General features: G+C 50.5%; 1 protein-coding gene across 5 annotated transcripts in view; it reads right to left on the bottom strand.

The window, feature by feature from the left end:
• LOC148022826 (uncharacterized) overlaps window positions 1–21,383 on the bottom strand; it is a 118,979-nt gene that overhangs the window by 40,889 nt on the left and 56,707 nt on the right. The gene's annotated exons all lie outside the window — the stretch shown is intronic.

Here is a 21,383-nt window from a genome sequence, read left to right as displayed (position 1 = left end):
ACAAGTGTCCAGCCACATGTCATGAGATGTGACAAGTGGTGGGACACTTGGAAACTTGTGTGACAAGTGTCTTGACACTTGTCTCTTCTCTATGGCCTTCCTTTTTGGGCTGAATACTGTCAAGAATAGAAACAACCAAATTTAGTAAGCACAATCAGAGTACAAAATTTACTATTTTTAGAATGACATCCCTATTTTTTTAGGACTAGCATTTTTAGGCTAATTTGAGGCTCCTAAAATTCAGGGACCTCCTAAAATTTACGAATCCCCCAATATGGGTGTCATATGAAAGCTTTTTCCGTGTACATCGCAAAAACGTATCAGAATCTTCATGTGACTTTCCTATGCAACAAGCCCTCTCTCTGACCGATGCCGTATGATGGTCACCCATGCCACCTTGGCCCGGGAATCCCTGGAGCCGTCTAACCCAGACCAAAGGAAGTTCCGCACTAGGCGGCGAAGCTGCACTACGTAGGATGAGGAAAAGCACCAACACGAGGCGATGTACCAGGTCGTCACTAGGAGAACTTGGTTAACCACCAGGGCTCGACCGGCTAGTGAGAGGCAAGCTGTGTTCCAGTAAGTCAGCTTCTTCCGAATAGAATCAAGGACTGGAAGAAACTGCTGGGCGGGAGTGATGTCGAGTCCCACCTAGAACCCTAGGTACTGGACGATCTGCCCTCTGCTCACCCATCTAAATCCTAGGTGGACGCCCCACTCCGTGCTAGAGTTCGGGTCTGTGAGAAAACCAACCGACTTTCGCAAGTTGATTTTCGCTTCTGCTGCGGAACAAAACACCTCAAGAGCCAGCCTCACTCTCTCCAACATCAACTCATCGTCCTCTATGTAAAGTGATGTATTATCTGCATACTCTGAGTCTAGCAACTCAGTCTCCTCTCTCACGAGAAGTCGGAGGCCGCGTAATCCGCTCACATGGGACCTGAGGAAGTGAGACATCGCCTCTACAAAGAGTAGGAATATGTACGGGGCCAGGGGGCAGCCCTGTTGAACCACTCTCTCCAGCCGAAACTCCTCCCCTCGCCTACCACCTATGAGAACCCTATTGGTGGCCGATCTGTAAAGTGCGACAACCCCGCGAATCCAAGCCTGGGGAAAACCCAACCTCACCATGGTGCCCTCTAGGAAATCCCAGTCCACCTTATCATAAGCTTTCTCGAAATCCAAGAGTAGTACGGCCAATCTCTACCCACTGTGCTGAGCCCACTCTGTCGCCTCAAAGAAGGTGAATATATTGTCTAGGATACTCCTATCCTGGACAAAGCCTATCTGTGTATCATGGATGATGTCTGGCAGCACAGGGTGTAGTCACCTACCAATCATCTTTGCCAGTGCCTTATAGGCCACTGATAATAAGGTGATCGATCTCCACTGGGAAAGCTCCAATCGGTCTCCCCCTTTGGGGAGAAGACTGATACGGCCTACCGAAAGGCTCCTTGGCATCTGTCCTGAAGTGAAGATCTCTTGGAAGGCCATCAGTAGGGGGTCCTTCACCACTTCCCAATAGGTAGTAAAGAAGGCCTTAGAGAGGCCATCCTCTCTGAAAGCCTCCTCTAGTTCCTTCTCTGTGAAGGGGGCTAGAAGGGCGCGTCCCATCTTCTCTGTGACAAGGGACGGGATATGATCCCAGACCTGCTGCCTACATCGTTGTCCTCTAGCTGAGGTTGTCTCCTGCTGGAAAAGGCATCTGTAGTAATCCGTGGCAATCTCCATCACCTCGTCTGGGCTTGAACGAGGCCTCCCATACTGATCTCGAAGGCTATGTATCTGCACTCATGAGGTGCGAGGCTGGTGCACCTGGAAAAACTACCTGCACATCGTGTGCCCCTTCCGCGCCCAAAAAGCTGCTAAGGTGTGGAAAGAGAACTCAGAGCGCTTGTCCTCTAGGCCAGCAATGGCTGCTCGTGCTCGCACCTCCTGTGCATGGAGGGTGGGACCCCCTGGCGCCTCCTGTAGTAATCTCTGCGTGGCTGCAAGGTCCTACCGGAGGGCTCTCTCCTCCTCCCAGCTCTACTACCTGGCCTACATGGCTGCCTCTTGGCAGATTCTGCTCGACTCGGCTAGGACCTCTGCAACCTCCTCTGCAATCCGGTCCCTCCTACCCCACTCCCTAATCCAGTGCTGCTCTATCTGCCTCGTCACCTTTTCCCTCCTATAGATCGATTCAAGGATCCTACAGGATCGAGTGTCTAGGGCAAATGCTGGGGGATCTAGTGTCAGGAGAACCGGGCAGTGATCAAAGAACATGGTGCCTGCCAACTGCCCAATCTGGCCCCCACGAGAGCCTCCCCACTCTCCCACATAAAACCTGTCCAACCGCTCCAGCAGGACTCCACCTAGCCGCTTGTATCCCCAAGAGAAGTCCAACGACCTCTCCCTCCTGTGGAAGGCAGGGTCTCTCCAAGCATCATGTGCACCTACTACCAATAGAAATACCTCCCATGCCTCCTACTCTTCCCCAGTCATGCCCTGATAGTTTCTACCTCTACCCTATTGGTTCTCCAAAGCCTCCAAATTGTTGAAGTCTCCTCCAACGATCCAGGAGTCCACCTTTGGGAGTCCATCCGCAATCTCCACCCAGGAACCTGCTACGTGCCCTAACCTCCATAGGGGCATAGACATTGAGGACTCCCAGGCACGAGTCCCCAATATCCAGTCTGATCCATAGAACCCTCCCTGCCACTATTGTCACGTGGTCTCATACACAGGCGGTGAGACTTGGGCCAATAGAGGTGCATACGCCTCCACTCCTGTCATGGGCACCTATGGTGTGCTCCTAGTAAGTGTTCGAGCTGCCTGGGAGTACCTTCCCTACCCGCTGGGCCTGGAAGGGGATGAGCTTGTGCTCCTGTAAAAGTAAAATGTCGATTCGTCCGGCAAGGGCAGGTTGCAGCTCCTGCCGAACAATTAACTTCCTGGATCCACGTGCTCCACTATAGTGGAGACTATTCACATTCCATGATGCAAGGTGTAAGCCCATGGGAAAACTTGCGACTGACCGAACAGACATCTGTTCAGTGTGGAAGCTACTGATGAGGATGAGAAACTATGGGGCATATAGGTACACTTTGCCGCAGGTCTGGATGGCGAACTCCAATCTCCCATGGTGGCCCTCGGCCGGTCCATAGGGGTGATAGATGCTCCAAGTGGCACAATCAATGCATCTATCAGCCACGCTGAGATTCGTGACTCCATACACTGATAGAAATGGGCCGCTTGTGCCAAGGGCCACTCGATCACATCCCTTGGAGCCCTCCACTGTGGAGGGGCTCGAAAGATAATGCTCAAGTGTGGGACCTCAGCACTAGCCCACCAGTTAATGCCCATCATGCTACTAGGCCATTGCTGTGCAAACAGTGCTTGTCCTTCTCCCATCCACTGGGAGATGTACCACCTAACTCTTCAACTCCTCCTCTATCTGTGTCGTCGTCCAATCCCCTAAGTGCGAGGATTGAAAGAAAAAAGAGTAGTTTGGTCCATCCGATGGTGCTAGTAGATGGGCCTTGCCCCTCCTTGACTTGCGAACCACGAAGATCCCCATCTCTAGAGGTAGTGGGAACACTCCACGCTCTGCAACTCTCAGGTAGGACCACGGGCCACTACGGAAAAACTCCTGTGGCAACAGCTCTGCCTATCTTGGGAAGGTGTGATGGACGGCAGGGACAGATGAGCTGGTGGCTGTGTGGGAGGGGGAAGGCTGCTGGTGCAAGGAGGATGTAGGCGTGTGTGGCTCATCACCTCTTGTGGGATGAGCGGGAGTGGGTCTGGGGGGGATCACCTACAACGGGTGCGGATCAGGGGGATGCTCGGCAAGGGAGATGGTGGGGGGAAAGAGGATAGAGGGATGGTGGGATGGTCGGAAGTATGTGGCGGGCGGGCGGGGGGGGTGGCCATGGAAAGGGGGATGGACATGGAAAGAGGGATGGTCGGAAGTATGTGGCGGGCGGGGGGGGGCCATGGAAAGGGGGGGCTGTGGGCCAGGGTCAATGGGGGGAGCTTGGGAGGTGGTGGAGGGGTGGGTGTGGGGGCTGTGGGATCTCAGGTGGGGTAGTCTAAGGCGCGAGTGGTGGCTGTGGGGGACTGCAGTCCTGCCGGGTGGGACGCGCAAGGGGGGCTGCGGAGTGCTCTGCCGAGGGGGCGTTGCTCGCCCTCCTGTGCCCTGCTGTCGAGGCTGCGACGACTGAGGCGCTGGTTGCGGCCCCCCTGTTGTCTCCCTCTCTGTCGTCCCTGGACCCATGTGAAGCCATCGGCGTCCACCTGTGGGCCTGTCGCGGGAGCCGCCTTGGCCCCGAAACACATACAATCTGCTGCGTGATGTCCAAAGTCATGGCACCGCAGGCACTACCCTGGTTGCCCAGTCACAATGACCTGCTGCCTAAAGGAGTGACCTCTAGCCTCAATCTCCAAGAACTTTGGTATACTTTTTGTGTCTTTCACGGCCACTCGTACCTTTGGAACTCCTGCAGTTGTCACTGCATCCGCGAAGGAAGCAGGGAGAACTGTGTCAAAAAGCCGTCGAAAGTCCTCCACTAACTGGCGGTATTCTACCGCCAGTCCAGGAAAAAGTAGGGTGACTGGGTGTCTGAGAAAACTGTTGTGGAGCGCAAATGACTCCACTGTGAAGCCGCTATACCAAGGAACCATGTAGATGACCCCCTTCGTGGAGACATAGGGCGAGCTCTCCACCAACTCACGGGCTGCGTCCGCAAAGGTGAGTCGAACCATGAAGATCCCTCGGCCCATTAGAACTGCCTCCAAGATCTGCGTTGTGCCAACGCGCAGCGTGGAGTGGAGTTAGTCCTGCAGCTAGGCTCTCGATGGTGTGGAGGGGCGGGGAACTAGATCCTCGGGCGGGAGGACACATTGTGGGTTCAGGCGGGTGGGGGGAACAGGTTTTCAGATGGGGACGGTAGTATCGTGTCTACAGCAGGGGAGGCAAGGTGTGCAAGGGGGGCAGACGGCGTGGTGTCGGGCGGGGACTGACGGGGGGGTCGTGTTGGGGGGGAGGAGTCGTGCTGAGGGAAAGACGGAGGGGGTTGCGCTACGCGCTGGGGGGAAGACGGGGGGTTGCGCTGGGGGGAGACAGGGGACAAGTGGCATAGAAGGCGGGCCACGGGTCAGCGGAGGGGCGCACTGGCGATGTCGAGGGAGATGGAGCAGCGGCGTGATGGTAGGAGCGCTACTCACTAGTCTTAGTGAGACATATACTATTTATTTCATGGCTGGAATTCAGCATTTGACATGGAAAATTCGGACCTATTTAGGCGGTGCTTTGTGCCAAAAGAAGTATGTTGAGACATTATTGCAGAGATTTGGACTTGACGATTGCAAGCCTATTACTACTTTTGTGAGAGGTTTGAAATTGAGCCTTGATGATGGCGAAGACTACTTTGATGTCTTTCTCTATCAACAAGTTGTTAGATGCTTGACTTATGTATGCATTACAAGGCTGTATAGCCTAAGCACCAAGCATTGGTGGGCACTGAAGCATATCTTTCACTATTTTGTTTTGTCCCAAGGGAGAATATTACCAACAAATTGACAAGCTTTTTCAGACTCTAATTGGGCTGGTTGTCATGACACCGGTTGATAGATAAGTGGTTTTAGCTTCATGCTTGGCAAGTCATGCATATCATAGTTGGGCAAGAAGCATCCCACTATGGCCATTTCTAGCTGTGAAGGTAAGACAACAGTGCAGACCATTTCACGAAGGCTTTGCCTTGTGAAAAGTTTGAAGCTTTTAGCTAAGCTTTGGTACTTACTTGTCTTTGTGGATTGATCATAGTCCTATACATAAGTGTCAGCTCTTGGTCACTGCATCACTCCAAAGGGGGGGAAGAAGATTCGTTCCCATACTTTGGCACAAATGTTTTGAACACATTTAGAATCATTAGAGCACTTTTTTCCCTCACTAGGAGGCTTTTTACCCTGGCTTTGTATGTCTACCCATTCACCCTAGGACAAAGTTTGGATTTACATTGAAACTTTTCAATACATTTTGTGTTGTGCACTCTTAAGCTTCTTCATCTCGAAGTTGTTTGTGTGCATTCTCGTAACCCGAAATCCAACATGGACTTGGTCACTGCTTTTGAAATTTAGACTCTAGAATCCTTAAATGAAGAATGATTATATATTAATCATTAGTTAAATTCCTTGGAGGTTCGGACTATTCCAAATCCAAATAAAAAGTAAATTAATACAACACAGGTTCTGAGCTTTCGCATCCAAAACCCTATGTGATTGTACCATTCGGAAAGAATAAGAAACTTGCACAATACAAAAAATCAAACTCTTCTCAAATTTGTGGGAAGGCAAATAAATGTTTTGATCCACATTGCAAAAAAAAAAAAAAAGGAAGCTCCTCGTTGATCTCATGGAACAAACAAGGACATGGTAAAAGTAGAGGCCTGTTGCACACTTCTTGAGCATGGCTTTCCACGTAACTATGCCAATGAAAATGTTTTTCCTTTAGATGGCACCTTGGAGGAGACTCTTTGCACTCTAAGATCAACTTTGGTGCTCAAATATGACTTCTATCCATTTGTTCCATTACTTGTTTTACTGCATGTATCAATCTGTTTTAGAGGAAACCTTTACTCATATAACTGTCATTTCTCCTTCATCCAATCTCCAATTTTGGTGATTCAAATGCCATTTAGAATATTCTGAGGCACTTCAAACAGATTGGTAACATCAAAATATTCAAATTCTACACCACAATTTTCCTTCATTTTTGAGGAAGAGTTTTTGCTAGAACAGCTTGTGCCAGAACCATATTGCAAGCCAAGAAACTTTCCCAGAAACATAACAAAAGATTGCACGCCTTCATGACATTTTGGTAGTGTTGATGTTAATACATGTTTGTTGATGTGACGACTGCATGGAATATTGTAGCTGCTAGAAGCCTCCCAATGGGTATCATCCAAGGAAAAGTATATTCATTGAGGATGAGTATGCCTCTACATTGCCAATAGAATATGAAGTTAATGAATTGAGTTCCACTTGTTATAGCTTCTTGCCTCTTCTAAAAACATATCAGTCAAAACTTAAATAATATGGTTGAATTGCCACAAGTCTTTCGAAATAATGTCAAATAGCATGCCATGTTCTGGTTGGTTTCACTCACTTTTTCCTTGCTTGGAGTAATAGTATTGTCCCCTCCTTGGGCTATGCCATATCCTTGTAATTGCCATTCTCTACATGCTTTTACATTTGTTAGCTTGTTAAAATGTGGCTTCAATGAACGCTTTTAGATCTACCATATCTTTGGGTCCTTTAACTGTGATGCAAATAGTGAAAACCTTTTAAATCCATTGACCTTTTGATGTGAGCATCAGCATATGTACTTATCATTAAACTAGAGTGTCACGTGAAAGAAAAAAACGCGAGCTCCTTGCCGTCGCGTGCATTGCACTCCGCCCCCACAATCGCATCAGTTCTCCCCCCCCCGCCTACTACCCTATGACTCTCCCCCACCTCTCTCCCCCCCCCACCTCCCCCCGTGGCACTGTCTCCTCTGTCTTTCCCCTTGCCTTGTGCTCTACCTACTGCCTCGCCTACTCCCCCCCTGTGAAGCACTATCTCCGCCTCACCCACCCCCAGAGCTGCCTCTACCTCCACCTACTCCCCCCCCCAGCGCGACCTCCGCCTCCCCCCCCCCCCCCGCCTGCTCTCTCCGCCTGATCCCCCCCCCCCCCCCGGGTTCACCCGGCCTGCTTTCCTATGCCAGTTCCCCCCGACCTAGCCCCTCGCCTCCTTCTCAACGAGCCCAACACCCCGGTTGCACCCGTTGAGAGCCGGCCATCAAAGGTGTCCAACACCTCCCCCAGCGTCAGAAAAAAGCATTTCCTCGCTCCTCACCATCGCCTCCCTCCTCCCCTCCAATTGCTCCCTCCCTCTGTAGCAACTCCCGCCTCCATCAACACAGTAGCGTAATTGGTAGGTTCTCAATGGGGGCGTGCAATGGAAACCTCTAGTCAGAAGACACCACCGCATTATTCGAGTCCCTCCCCCCCCCAGTCAAACACCTTACACATCGTCCTCTCTGAGGAACTTGAGCAACTCTTAGCCGTCCATGCCACAGAGCTGGAGCTGAAAGAAACAACGATCTTTGGTTAGGTTGTAGGACACTCCCCATCTAGGGCCCAGCTTCGGGATTGGCTTCACTCCACCTTGCGCATTGGCACAACACAAATCGCGGAGGCAATTCTCATGGGTCAAGGGATCGTCATGGTTCGACTCGCCTCTACAAACGCAGCCCGTGAGCTAGTGGATACCTCACCCTATGCTTCCACGAAGGGGCTCATTTACATGGTTCCTTGGTACAGTGGCTTCATAGTGGAGGCATTCGCGCTCCATAACAGGTTTCTTAGACATCTAGTCACCTTACTCTTCCCCGGACTCGTGGTAGAATACCACCGATTAGTAGAAGGCTTTGGATGGCTCTTCAGCATAGTTCTTCCCGCCTCCTTCGCGGATGCGGTGACAACTGCGCAAGAGTCTCAAAGGTACAAGTGGCAATGAAAGATACAAAGAATATACCAAAGTTTTTGGAGATTGATGCAGACGGCTACTCTTTCAGACAGTAGGTTATTGTGACTGGGTAGCCATGGTAGTGCCTACGTTGCCATGACTTTCGGCATCAGGCAACAGATTGCATGTGCTTCAGAGCCAAGGCGGCTCGATCGACAGACCTGTAGGTGGACGCTGACAGTTTTACATCGGGTCCGAAGACAACAAAGAGGGAGACAGCAAGGGGGGCCACAGTCAGCCCCTCAAACACAACCACGGCAACAGGGAGGAAGAGGGCAAGCGTCGGCCCCCCGATAGAGCACCCCGCAACCCCCCTGCTCGTCCCATCCGGAAAGATCACAGGCTTCCACATCCACCACCCATGGAGGCACCACAAGCTACCTCACCCAAGATCCCACAACCCCCACACCCACACCCCCCCTCCCCATGGCTCCCCCCCCCCCCCCCGACCCTAGCCCACAGCCCCCTCTCTCTAGAGCCTGGGTCCCCCCCTCCCACACCCGCCTCGTACCTCCAACCACCCCACCATCCCTCAATCGTCATCCTCCCCACCATCTCCCCTGCCGATCAGCCCTCCTGATCCCCACCAAGGACAAGTGACCACCCTCCCCCCCCCCCTCTCTTCCCACAGGAGGTGAGAAACCCCATACACCGACATCCTCCATCCACCAGCAACCTAGGGTCCCCCCCCCCCACACAGCCACCAGCTCATCTGTCCCTGCCGCCTGTCACACTTTCGCAAGACAGACGCATTTGCGTCCACAGGAGTTCTTTTGTAGTGGTCCGTGGTCCTACCTGAGAGTTGCGGAGTGCGGAGAGTTCCCACTACCTTTGGAGGTGGAGATCTTTGTGGTACGCAAGTCAAGGAGCGGCAAGGTCCATTTACTAGCACCACCGGATGGACCAAACTATGCTTTCTTCCTTCAGACCTCTCACACAGAAGATTAGACGATGACATAGATAGAGGAGGAGGTAAAGAGTCAGGTGGTAGACCACATCTCCCAATGGAAGGGAGGTGGACAAGCACTCCTTTCCCAGCAATGGCCAGGTTGCATGATGGACATTAAATGGTGGGTTGGTGCCGAGGTCCCACATCTGAGCATCATCTTTCCAGCCCCTCCACAGTGTTGTGCTAAGATTTGCTCTTAGCCACTTAAACACCCCCAAAACATGCTTATTTTAGGCTTATTTTAGCCAACACCCTAAAACGGGGAGCAGATCGAGAGAGTTAAGTGGGAGAGGATCTAGAACCCTAATTTTCTATAAATTGGCAGCCAGCCCTCCACTCTTCCCTGAATCTCGTTTTTGCAGGTTTCAAGTGTTATCAGCTTGCTGCCCACACCCCGTTCACGGAGGACATCTCAGCCCTTGCTGTCCATCACTGTTCCCTACAGTCCGGCGCCTCTTTCCAGCCCTCCACACGCTGATTGCTGCTGTTTCTGCCTGGCGACTGACTGCTGATCATCTGCACTGCTGTCATACAGCCTGCCACGTCAGCAAACTGCTGCGTTTGCAGGCCCCAGCTGCCGCCCTAACAGTTTTCTCTCTCCTGCTGCAGTCACTGCAGTTTTTCTCTCACCTGCTGCCTGCGTTTTTAGTCTCTTTCTCTCTTGCAGGCTGTCCTGCCTGCGTTTATAGTTTTTCTCTCTCCTCACTGTTGTCTGCATCAGATCCAACTTCTCACTGCTGCATTTGCTGGTGTTCGACATCCGGAGGCTGCCCTGCTGCGATTCGGGATCCGTCATTCGGAGTACGACACACTCTCTTGCTCATTACCCCTGCCTTGATCCTTCAGATACAGGAGTTCGAGGTTCAGTATTCATTCACTGCATAGTGTGTTTGTTGCATGAGCATCATATTATTAGTAGTCATACCATTTCATTTATTAACTGTGTTCATTGTCTCTGAGTTACCCTAACCCTAACCTTGACTGTGTTCTTTTATCAATCTGTGCTTTGTTGTACGGTTTTTGTTTATGCTTCTGTGTTAGGGTATTTTCTTTACAACGAGCACCAATGGATGTGATTGAGTGGCCCCTCTCAGCCTGGCTAATAGATGCCCTGGTGGTACCACCTCAAGCATCTACCACCCCCATGATCCACCCGAGGGCCACCATGGGGGAATGGAGTTCACCGTCCAGGCCTGCAGCAAGGCATATCTGCATGCCCCATAGCTCTTCTTTCTCATTAGCAACTTCCACTCCGAACAAATACCTGTTCAATCAATCACAGGTTTCCCTATGAGTTTACATCTTGCATCCTGGAATGTGAATAACCTCCACTACAGTGGGACACGTGGTTCCAAGAAGTTGATTGTTCGGCAAGTGTTGCAGCCTGCCCTTGCCGAACGGATCAACATCTTACTTTTGTAGGAGCACAAGCTCACCCCCGCCCAAGCCCATCGAGTAGAGAAAGTACTCCCAGATAGTTCACACACTGGGAGTACGCCATTGGTGCCCATGGTAGAAGTGGAGGCATATGCACCTCTATTGGCCCAAGCCTTACCGCCTGTGTACGTGACCATGGGACGATTGCGGCAAGGAGGGTTCTATGGATCAGATTGGATATTGGGGACTCATACCTTAGAGTCCTCAATGTCTATGCCCTTACTGAGGTTAGGGCACACAACAGGTTCTTGGTGGAGATAGCAGGACTCCCAGAGGTGGACTCTTGGATTGTTGGAGGAGACTTCAACAACTTGGAGGCCTTAGAGGACTAGCAGGGAAAAGGCAAGAATTACCAAGGTATGGCTGGAGAGGAGCACGAGGCATGGGAGATCTTCCTCCTCGCAGTAGGAGCACGTGATGCTTGGAGAGACCCAGCTTTTCACAGGAGGGAGAGGTCATTGGACTCCTCTTAGGGATACAAGTGGCTGGGCGGAGTTTTGTTGGAGCGGTTGGACAAGTTTTATGTGGGAGAGTGGGGATGCTCTCACGGAGGCCAGGTAGGGCAATTGGCCGGCACCACTTTGTCTGACCACAGCCCAGTTCTCCTAACACTTGATGCCCCAACTTCAGCCCTTGACACACGATCCTGTCAGATCCCTGACTTGGTCTACATGAGGGAGGAGGTGAAAAGGCAGATTGAGCAGCTCTAGAAAGGGAGTGGGACAAGAGGGACCGGATCGCAAAGGAGGTTGCAAAGGTCCTAGCCAAGTCGAGCAGGATCTGCCAAGAGGCAGCCCTATAGGCTAGGCAACAGAGCTGGGAGGAGAAGACAGAACTCCGACGAGACCTAGCAGCCACGCAGAGACTACTCCAAGAGGCACCAGGGGATCCCACTCCCCACGCATAGAAGGTGCGCGCACGGGCAGCCCTCGCCAGCCTTGAGGACAGGCACTCGCAGTTTTCCTTTCGCACCTCAGTAGCCTTTTCAGCGCGGAAGAGGGACACGATGTGCAGGGAGTTTTTCCAGGTGCATCAGCCCCGCACCTGAAGGGAGCAGTTACGCAGCCTTCGGGATCAGTATGGGAGGATTCGATCTAGCCCAGATGAGGTGATGGAGATTCCCACTAACTACTACAGACACCTTTTCCAACAGGTGACAGCCTCAGCCAGAGTATGGGAGGATTCGATCTAGCCCAGATGAGGTGATGGAGATTCCCACTAACTACTACAGACACCTTTTCCAACAGGTGACAGCCTCAGCCAGAGGATTATACCATTTGGAAAGAATAAGAAACTTGCACAATACAAAAAATCAAACTCTTCTCAAATTTGTGGAAAGGCAAATAAATGTTTTGATCCACATTGCAAAAAAAAAAGGAAGCTCCTCATTGATCTCATGGAACAAACAAGGACATGGTAAAAGTAGAGGCCCGTTCCACACTTCTTGAGCATGGCTTTCCACATAGCTATGCCAATGAAAATGTTTTTCCTTTAGATGGCACCTTGGAGGAGACTCTTTGCACTCTAAGATCAACTATGGTACTCAAATATGACTTCTATCCATTTGTTCCATTACTTGTTTTAGTGCATGTATCAATCTGTTTTAGAGGAAACCTTTACTCATATAACTGTCATTTCTCCTTCATCCAATCTCCAATTTTGGTGATTCAAATGCCATTTAGAATATTCTGAGGCACTTCAAACATATTGGTAACATCAAAATATTCAAATTCTACACCACAATTTTCCTTCATTTTTGAGGAAGAGTTTTCGCTAGAACAGCTTGTGCCAGAACCATATTGCAAGCCAAGAAACTTTCTCAGAAAGATAACAAAAGATTGCACGCCTTCATGATATTTTGGTGGTGTTGATGCTAATATATGTTTGTTGATGTGACGACTGCATGGAATATTGTAGCCGCTAGAAGTCTCCCAATGGGTATCATCCAAGGAAAAGTATATTCATTGAGGATGAGTATGCCTCTACATTGCCAATAGAATATGAAGTTAATGAATTGAGTTCCACTTGTTATAGCTTCTTGCCTCTTCTAAAAACATATCAGTCAAAACTTAAATAATATGGTTGAATTGCCACAAGTCTTTCGAAGTAATGTCAAATAGCATGCCATGTTCTGGTTGGTTTCCCTCACTTTTTCCTTGCTTGGAGTAATAGTATTGTCCCCTCCTTGGGCTATGCCATATCCTTGTATTTGCCATTCTCTACATGCTTTCACATTTGTTAGCTTGTTAAAATGTGGCTTCAATGAACGCTTTTAGATCTACCATATCTTTGGGTCCTTTAAGTGTGATGCAAATAGTGAAAACCTTTTTAAATCCATTGACCTTTCGATGTGAGCATTAGCATACGTATTTATCATTAAACTAGAGTGTCATGTGAAAGAAAAAAACACGAGCTCCTTGCCGTCGCATGCGTTGCGCTCCGCCCTCACCATCGCATCAGTTCTCCCCCCCACCTATTGCCGTGTGACTCTTCCCCACCTCTCTCCCCCACCCCCTCCTCCTGTGGCATTGTCTCCTCCGTCTTCCCCCTCGCCTTCTGCTCTGCCTACTGCCCCGCCTACTCCCCCCCTGTGGAGCACTGCCTCTGCCTCACCCACCCCCAGCACTGCCTCTGCCTCCGCCTACTCTCCCCCAACGTGGCCTCCGCCTCACCCACCCCCGCCTGCTTGACCCCCCCCCCCCGCCAGCTCTCTCCGCCTGATCCCCCCCTGCCCTATTCGCCCAGCTTGCTTTCCTATGCCAGTTCCCCTGCCATGACTCCTCGCCTCCTCCACCCTAACCCCCCGCCTCTTCTGCCCTAACCCTCGGCCCCGTCCGGCAAGCCCAACACCCCCATTGCGCCCGTTGAGAGCCGGCCATCAAAGGTGTCCAACACCTCCCCCAGCGTCAGAAAAAAGCATTTCCTCCCTCGCCATCGGCCCCCTTCTCCGCTCCAATTGCTCCCTCCCTCTGTAGCAACCCCCCCCCCCCCCCTCCATGAGCACGGTAGCGTGATTCCTAGGTTCTCAACGGGGACGCGCATTGGAATCCTCTAATCAACAGACGCCGCTGCATTATGCGAGTGCCCCCCAGTCAAACACCTTGCGCATCGTCCTCTCTGAGGAACTCGAACAGCTCTTAGCCGTCCGTGCCACAGAGCTGGAGCTGAAAGAAACAACAATCTTTGGTTAGTAGGACACTCCCCATCTAGGGCCTAGCTTCGGGATTGGCTTCACTCCACCCTGCGCATTGGCACAACACAGATCGTGGAGGTAGTTCTCATGGGTCAAGGGATCTTCATGGTTCGACTCACCTCTACAGACGCAACCCGTGAGCTAGTGAATAACTCACCCTATGCTTCCACGAAGGGGGTCATTTACATGGTTCCTTGGTACAATGGCTTCATAGTGGAGGCATTCACGCTCCATAACAGGTTCCTTAGACATCCGGTCACCTTACTCTTCCCCGGACTGGCGGTAGAGTACCACCAATTAGTAGAAGACTTTGGACGGCTCTTCCGCATAGTTCTTCCCGCCTCCTTCGCAAATGCAGTGATAGCCGCGCAAGAGTCCCAAAGGTACAGGTGGCAACGAAAGATACAAAGAATATACCAAAGTTTCTGGAGATTGAGGCAGACGGCCACTCTTTCAAGCAGCATGTTATTGTGACTGGGTAGCCATGGCAGTGCCTGCATTGCCATGACTTTGGGCATCAGGCAACAGATTGCATGTGCTTCGGAGCCAAGGCGGCTCCGTCGACAGGCCCACAGGTGGACGCTGACAATTTTACACGGGGTCCAGAGACGACAAAGAGGGAGACAGCAAGGGGGGCCACAGTCAGCCCCTCAAACACAGCCACGGCAACATGGAGCAGAAAGGCAAGCGGTCCCCCCGGCAAAGCACCCCGCAGCCCCCCCCCTGCTCGTCCCATCCGGCAAGATCACAAGCCTCCACGTCCACCACCCATGGCGTCACAGGCTACCTCATCCAAGATCCCACAACCCCCACACCCACACCCCCCTCCCCACGGCTCCCCCCCCCCCCCCAACCCTAGCCCACATCCCCCTCTCTCTATAGCCACCGGGCCCCCCCCCCCCCAAACACCCACCTCGTACCTCCGACCACCCCACCATCCCTCGATCATCATCTTCCCCACCATCTCCCCTGCCGATCAGCCCCCCCTAATCCCCACCAAGTACAAGTGACCCCCTCCCCCCCCCCCCCCCCCCTTTCCACAGGAGGTAAGAAACCCCATACGCTGACATCCTCCATTCACCAGAAACCTAGGGCCCCTCCCCCTCCCCACACAGCCACCAACTCATTTGTCCCTGCCGCCTGTCACACTTTCGCGAGACAGGCACGGTTGCTTCCACAGGAGTTCTTTTGCAGTGGTCCGTGGTCCTACCTGAGAGTTGCGGAGTGTGGAGAGTTTCCACTTCCTTTGGAGGTGGGGATCTTTGTGGTATGCAAATCAAAGAGCGGCAAGGTCCATTTACTAGCACAAACGGATGGACCAAACTATGCTTTCTTCCTTCAGACCTCTCACACAAGAGACTAGACAATGACAGATAGAGAAGGAGGTGAAGAGTCAGGGGGTAGACCACATCTCCCGATGGAAGGGAGGAGGACTAGCACTCCTTTCCCAGCAATGGCCAGGTTGCATGATGAACATTAAATGGTGGGCTGGTGCCGAGATCCCACATCTGACATCATCTTTCCAGCCCCTCCACAGTGGAGAGCACCAATGGATGTGATTGAGTGGCCCCTGGCACAGGCAGCCCGTTTCTACCAATGTAGAGAGTCACACCTCTCAGCCTAGCTGATAGATGCCTTGGTGGTACCACCTCGAGCATCTATCACCCCCATGGTCCCTCCCGAGGGCCACCATGGGGAAATGGAGTTCACCGTCCAGGCCTACAACAAAGCATGTATGCACGCCCCATAGCTCTTCTTCCTCATTAGCAACTTTCACACCCAACAAATGCTTGTTCAATCAGTCACAGGTTTCCCCATGAATTTACATCTTGCATCTTGGAATGTGAATAGCCTCCACTACAATGGGACACGGGGTTCCAAGAAGTTGATTGTTCGGCAAGAGTTACAGCCTGCCCTCGCCGGATGGATCGACATCTTACTTTTGTAGGAGCACAAGCTCACCCCCGCCCCAGCCCAACGGGTAGAGAAAGTACTCCCAGGTACTTCACACACTTACTGGGAATACGCCATCAGTGCCCACGGTAGGAGTGGAGGCGTATGCACCTCTATTGGCCCAAGCCTTACCGCCTGTGTATGTGACCATGGGACGATAGTGGCAGGGAGGGTTCTATGGATCAGATTGGATATTGGGGACTCGTGCCTTAGAGTCCTCAATGTCTATGCCCTTATTGAGGTTACGGCACATAGCAGGTTCTGGGTGGAGATAGCAGAAGGACTCCGAGAGGTGGACTCCTGGATTGTTGGAGGAGACTTCAACAACTTGGAGGTCTTAGAGGACCAACAGGACAGAGGCAAGAATTACCAGGGTATGGCTGGGGAGGAGCAAGATGCATGGGAGGTCTTCCTCCTCGTAGTAGGAGCACGTGATGCTTGGAGAGACCCAGCTTTTCACACGAGGGAGAGGTCATTGGACTTCTCTTGGGAATACAAGCGGTTGGGCGGAGTTTTGTTGGAGCGGCTGGACAGGTTTTATGTGGGACAGTGGGGATGCTCTCACGGAGCCCAGGTAGGGCAGTTGGCCGGCACTACTTTGTCTAATCACTGCCCGGTTCTCCTGACACTTGATACCCCAACTTCAACCCTTGACACACGATCCTATCAAATCCCTGACTCAGTCCACAGGAGGGAGGAGGTGAAGAGGCACATTGAGCAGCTCTCGACAAGGAGTGGGACAGGAGGGACCGGATCGTAGAGGAGGTTGCAGAGGTCCTAGCCGAGTCGAGCAGGATTTGCCAGGAGACAGCCCTACACGCCACGCAGCAGAGCTGGGAGGAGGAGAGAGCACTCCGGCGAGACCTAGCAGCCACGCAGAGACTACTCCAAGAGGCACCAAGGGATCCCACTCTCCACGCATAGAAGGTGTGCGCACGGGCAGCCCTCGCTGGCCTTGAGGATAGATGCTCGCAGTTTTCCATCCGCACCTTAGTAGCTTTTTGAGCGCGGAAGGGGGACACGATGTGCATGGAGTTTTTCCATGTACATCAGCCCCGCACCTGAAGGGAGCAGTTACGCAGCCTTCGGGATCAATATGGGAGGATTCGCTCTAGCCCAAATGAGGTGATGGAGATTGCCACTAACTACTACAGATACCTTTTCCAACAAGAGACAGTCGCAGCCAGAGGACAGCACTGTAGGTAGCACGTTTGGGACCACATCCCATCCCTCGTCACAGAGGAGATGGGACGCTCCCTCCTAGACCCCTTCACAAAGAAGAAATTAGAGGAGGCTTTCCATGCACAAGACGGGCAGAAATGCCCAGGAGAGGACGGTCTTTCTAAGGCCTTCTTCACTACCTACTAGGAGGTGGAGGACCCCCTACTATTGGACTTTCAAGAGATTTTCATCTCAAGACGGATGCCAAGGAGTCTATCGGTAGGTCTTGTCAGTCTCCTCCCCAAAGGGGGAGACCAATTGGAGCTATCCCATTGGAGGCCAAGATGCTCGGTAGGTAAGTCCACCCCGTGCTTCTAGACATCATTCATGACACACAGACAGGTTTTGTCCAAGATAGGAGCATCCTAGACAATGCTTTCACCTTCTTTGAGGCGACTGAGTGGGCCTAGCACAATAGTCAGGGATTGGCTGTACTTCTCCTGGACTTCGAGAAAGCCTATGACAGAGTTGATTGGGCACATGGACTGTGCGCCCTCGCGTAGCAAATACTGGGCGGAGCACAACATCATGGATGCCTTCCATCGGACTTTCTAGCACCACCTATGGGAGAGCTAGAGGCCGAGGAGGGTATCGTATTTCTTATGGCTTTTGGCACATGGAGGTATGGCGACCTCGAATATCTTCACACTGGACTTTGCACGTACAATACTGCGCTCAGATCACTTTTCCTGCACTTTTTCTTTTCCCTTTTCCTTGCGCTTATCATCGCGCATTTTATGGCACTACGGCCTAATATTTTCTACTTTCTCACAATAATGACAGGTAAGGTCAGACTTCCATCCACGGGACTTACTACGACCACGTGACTTGGACCTGGACTTCTAAGAGTCCCTGCCCTTATGATCATTATCATGCCTGCCATGTCTGCCACCTCTAACGGTCAATGCATGTGAAGAGCGGGAAGCATCATTGTTTCTCCTGTTGATTTCCTCAGTCAATAAAGCACTCTCAACATCTTTGATTTTCAACCCATCAAGCTTATTCGTGCATATGGCAGTACGGAATACATTCCACGATTCAGGGAAGGTGCCAAACAGAAACATCAGGTGCAAGTTGTCTTTAAACTCAATACCCTGTGACAACAGACTCTTCATGATAGCATGAAACTGGCTGAAATGAGATAAAAGGGAGGTCCTCTCCTTCATGCGAAGATCCATTAACTGCTTCAGCCAATACATCTGTGACGCAAGACTCTACTGCGCATAGAGCTCTTGAATCTTCTCCCATAAATCCCATGCACTCTGATTCTTATCTTTAACAACATTATGATGGACCTCTTCTGAGAGTGACAAAATAATGGTAGACTTGCATAGCTCATCAACTTCCATCCAAACATCATCGTCCATATCTTCAGGTTTAACACCCTTGAAACGCAAGGGTTTAATCTGCAACTTCTGCACCAAAACCTGCCATATTTGGGACTTCCAATACCCATAGTTGATACCATCCAACTTGGCAATGTTAAAGAGAGCTGTATCTTTCAGATGACTGGCCATACTGTCCCAAATCAAAGCAAAAAATTAAAATTACAGGTTGCTGTAATTAGCAAAAAATGCACTAAAACCACTGCTAAAACTGGCTAAAAGGGTGGATTTCACCAAGAGAAGCACCTGTCCACCAAATATGACCAAGATAACATCAAATAGTAAGCATTACCTTCATAGAAGTGCTCAAGATCTGCAGATTTTAACTTGCTGTAATTAAATGACAGCAGTATGTAAAACTATCTCAAAATGAAGCAATCACTGATACATATGTCACTGCAACTGCCAGGTAGCAAGATACATCCAACAGTGAGTTTCCAAGGGCAAGAAGGTACCAAGAACTGTCAAACCAATCACCTATCATGCAAGAGACATCTCATAGGCCTAGAAGTCATGCATGTAATGGGTCTCGGAGTAAGAGAAGAGACCAAGCACAAGCACAACTGATAGAGCAAGAAGCTCAATAAATAACCATCCAAGATGCATACAAAACTGACAAACCTGTGACAGAGATAGGTGCCTACCCCAATAGGCGTATCAAATCAGCCCACTACAAACAAACTACAGACATAAAACTCTCAAGAGAGCAAATGTATGTAACTGTCCCACAAGCTCAAGCTCATCTGTAAATAAGACTCTGTGTACATCCGAATATACCAAGAGGCTCCCACTAGAAATGAAATCAAATGCAAAGAGAGCAAGCAACGCTCTAATACATCAAATACATAGCATCAGATATGCCAAATCCCAATAGGATACATCCGGAGCATAAATCCCATGCTATCTCAGACCCGTAAAACATAAGCCTGAAGGCATTCAAAGAGCATGTAACTAACAACCAAATGTAATACCCAATAGATCCACGGCTCAGGAGAGGAGTATGCTGCATTCTCCGCCGTCTAGCACCCAGCCTTGGATGTATCTCGTGGGGAGCTTTCTGCTGGCACGCAGGCAGTCACGTCTGTCACCTTTTGTATGAGGCCAAGATGCAGGACACGATTTTCATCATTGAGGCTGGGTCTTGCGCAGTGGTTGGCTTGGAGGCTTTACCCAACCACCAGGTACTAGAGCCCACAGTAGACCGCTCAGAGGTATGGGAGATCGTAAGGAGTCTTACTGGATGGCACATCTAGAAGGCGCACTGCCAAGAGGTTTTTGGCAGGGAGAGCCTTTCAGTACAGGCGACTTTGGCAAAGCTTTGGACCTCCATCATCCACTCCCTCCGCGGCCGATGGAACCAAGTGCAAGGCGAGCCTCGAGCTCGTCAAGAGCTCCATTTTCACTTCCTATGCACCTGGGGAGGCTAGGACCTGTTCTTCATGATGCAAGCAGGCAGCCCCAGATGGCGATACAACCTCCCCCCCCTCCATGGCTTCTTGCCCCCATCCCCCCAGACTGCCTTGAGAGGCTTGCAGACATGATGTACTTGTGACTTCGCATCAGCTCCAACTAGTCTGTCGAGCATGAGCACTCCGTTGTAATCAGTCTTTTTGAGTAATATAATCAGCCACATTTTACTGGAAAAAAGAAAAAATCCATTGACCTTTTGCTAATGTAGGTGCATCTTTGTTTTCTTGCCATATAACTTTCCAAATAACAACTTGACAAGTAATAGAAATGGTAGTAGAAACAATAACGGCAGTAGCTGGCATTCTTGCTATTACAATGGCTCAAGACTATGAAAAGGAAAAAGTCCTAAACAGCAGGGAAATGGCGTCAAACAAAACCTCTAGCAAAGTCAAAGAGAACCAAAAGAAAACGAGAAGCCCAACAAAAGAAGAACTGAAAGGTAGAGAAGCAGTAACTTGCCCTTTTTGTCTGAGATAAGACGCACACACTCAAATGCCCACAAGGGGGCTGCCTCCCTGCTGACATTAGCTGAGACAATTGGCAAGTGCCATGCTGGTATTCTCCAAGTGAACATTCTAGATAAAATACCTCACATGCCATATTAACAGTGGAGCTTGATCATACTAGGACCCTCCTCAGTAACCCTACCAAGAAAAGGACCAACCAAGTGTTCAAGTGGGCAAAATTTTGGATTTACAAATCATGTGAGCGTAGCTGTCCAATCAATTGAGACACTCAGCAGACTTGAATCAAAAACGTCACGATCATGAACCCAAGCATCTACCGCTAGCCAAGCACCTCGGATAGAAGAGAAAGCTAATCTTATCTTTTTAGCCTGAAGTTTTCTCATTTCATAGGCCAACCCAAAACTTTCAGATTAAAATGACCTTACACAGGAAATGGTTTTGTTTCAAAATAATGGGACTTGGCTGTCCCTTGACCATTCCCTGGGCCATTTTTGTGAAACACCTGACCTTGCACAGGAACTGGTTGTTGCAACATAATGGCCTTGGCTGTCCCTTGACCATTCCCCAGGCCACTTTTGACATTGCAGCAGTTTCTGCTTATTTCCAAGGAAAGAGGCAAAAGAAACAGAAGATTTTTGGCCTTAAATAGTTCCCTATGACTATGATTATGCAAACGTTCACAGGGATAATTAGATCTCAAAGGAATTGAACGAACATGAAAAACAAGTAAAAACAAAAACAGTAACTAAATTTAGTGC

Source organism: Lygodium microphyllum, chromosome 16 (genome assembly GCF_053477565.2).
Source record: "Lygodium microphyllum isolate KBCC chromosome 16, Lygodium_microphyllum_v1.1.10, whole genome shotgun sequence".
Lineage (NCBI taxonomy): Eukaryota > Viridiplantae > Streptophyta > Polypodiopsida > Schizaeales > Lygodiaceae > Lygodium > Lygodium microphyllum.
Note: the sequence above shows the minus strand (reverse complement) of the source record. Positions and strands in the feature narration are given on the sequence as shown.